The following is a 2,500-nucleotide window of genomic DNA, read 5'->3' as shown; positions in this document are numbered from 1 at the left end:
TTCCCACTTGAGGTCCCGGCAGAGAATAGTGCCCAGGAAGCGGAAGGACTCCACAATTTTGACTGCGGAGTCTAACAGGGTGATGGCGGTGAGTGGGGCTGTATTCTTCCTGAAGTCCACAACCATCTCAACTGTCCTTAGAGCATTTAGCTCTAAGTTGTTCTGGCTACACCAGGTCACCAGGTTGTCAGCTTCCCACCTATAGTCAGACTCATCCCCACCAGAGATCAGCCCAATGAGGGTGGTGTCGTCCGACAAACTTCAAGAGTTTGACGGACAGATGATTGGAGGCGCAGCTGTTGGTATACAGGGAGAAGAGCAGTGGGCAAAGGACGCAGCCCTGAGGAGTTCCCGTGCTGATGGACCTGGAGTCAGAGACTTCTGTTCCCGGCTTAACGCACTGCTTCCTGTCAGAGAGGAAGTCTGTGATCCACCTGCAGGTGGAGTAGGGCACGTTCAGCTGGAAGAGCTTGTCCTGAAGCAGGGCAGGGATGATGGTGTTGAAGGCAGAGCTGAAGTCCACAAACAGGATCCTGGCGTAGGATGCTGGGGCGTCCACATGCTGTAGGGTGAAGTGGAGGGCCATGTTAACTGCGTCGTCCACAGACCTGTTGGCTCTGTAGGCAAACTGAAGGGGGTCCAGGAGAGGGTCTGTGATGGCTTTGAGGTGTGCCAGGAGCAGGCGCTCAAAAGACTTCATTACCACAGATGTAAGGGCGACCGGTCTGTAATCATTTAGTCCTGTTGGCCTTAGCTTTTTGGGCACAGCGATGATGGTGGAGGTCAGCGCAGTGCCTGAGGGTGGCTGGAGAGACAGAGTCCGGCCCGGCTGCTTTGCGTGGATTCTGCCTCTTGAAAAGCCCATTAACTTCTCCCTCCTGAAAGGAGAGAGTCGTTTCTGTAGTATGGGTGGGGGATGGGGCCTCTTGGGTGGGAAGGGGTGGTTCAGGACAGTCCAATTGTCTTTCAAATCTACGGTAGAACTCGTTCAGGTCGTTGGCTAGGCGGGAGTCGTTAGTGGTGTGGGGCGCTCTGGGTTTGTAGTTGGTGATGTGCCTGAGCCCTTTGGCAGACAGAAGCAGCGTCGTTAGTAGAGAACTGGTGTTTTAGTGTCTCTGAGTACAGTCGTTTAGCCTCTCTCACCGCTTTGCTAAACCTGTTCTTCGACTCCTTGAATCTGTCTCTATCCCCACTCCTAAACGCTTCCTCCTTCTCCAACCTCAACCTTTTGAGCTTTGCTGAGAACCAGGGCTTGTTGTTGTTAAAGTTCACCCTGGTACGTGTTGGGATACAGCAGTCCTCACAGAAGCTGATGTACACAGCCTCTGTGAGTTCATCCAGACTATTGGTAGCAGTCGTGAACATATCCCAGTCAGTACAGTCTAAGCACGCCCGCAAATCTTCCACAGCCTCACTGGTCCACTGTTTAGATGTCCTCACAGCAGGTTTACAGAGTTTTAGTTGCTGCCTGTATGCACGAATCAGGTGGACCAAGGGAGTTCTGTGCGAGCCGAACAGCCCCGTGACCCACAAGAGAAACATCCCCGCCAAATTCGAGCGTTTGACGGGGTCTATCCGTGAAAAAATATTCACGTTTTTGAGTGCACATGCATTTCTGCTGCAAATGCCTCTGGAAGTTTCATGCCGTTCGTATGCCAATTGTGGCAACACGAAAATGACCCGTTTTCCCATTCCGAGGGATTTCTGTGCGACCCTAACAGCCCCGTGAGCCACAAGAGACACATCCCCGCCAATTTCTAGCGTTTCACGGGGTCTATCCGTGAAAAATATAGACGTTTTTGAGTGCACATGCATTTCTGCTGCAGATGCCTCTGGAAGTTTCATGCCGTTCGTACGCAATGTGGCAACACGAAAATGACCCCTTTTCCCATTCCGAGGGATTTCTGTGCGACCCTAACTAACAGCGCCCGTGAGCCACAAGAGAGACATCCCCGCCAATTTATAGCGTTTCACGGGGTCTATCCGTGAAAAATATAGACGTTTTTGAGTGCACATGCATTCCTGCTGCAAATGCCTCTGGAAGTTTCATGCCGTTCCTATGCAATGTGGCCACACAAAAATGACCCGTTTTCCCATTCCGAGGCATTTCTGTGCGACCCTAACAGCCCCGTGAGCCACAAGAGAGACATCCCCGCCAACTTCTAGCGTTTGACGGGGTCTATGCGTGAAAAATATTAAAATTTTTGAGTGCACGTGCCTTTCTGCTGCAAATGCCTCTGGAAGTTTCATGGCGTTCCTATGCAATGTGGCAACACGAAAATGACCCCTTTTCCCATTCCGAGGGAGTTCTGTGCCACCCTAACAGCCCCGTGAGCCACAAGAGACACATCCCCGCCAATTTCTAGCGTTTCACGGGGTCTATCCGTGAAACATATAGAAGTTTTTGAGTGCACATGCATTCCTGCTGCAAATGCCTCTGGAAGTTTCATGCGGTTCGTACGCAATGTGGCAACACGAAAATGACCCGTTTTCCCATTCC

This window comes from Petromyzon marinus, unplaced genomic scaffold (genome assembly GCF_048934315.1).
Source record: "Petromyzon marinus isolate PM22_M1 ecotype Great Lakes invasive population unplaced genomic scaffold, UKy_Petmar_22M1.pri1.0 PM_G_Scaffold_6, whole genome shotgun sequence".
Lineage (NCBI taxonomy): Eukaryota > Metazoa > Chordata > Hyperoartia > Petromyzontiformes > Petromyzontidae > Petromyzon > Petromyzon marinus.
The sequence above is the reverse complement of the archived record's forward strand: the minus strand, read 5'-3'. Positions refer to the sequence as shown.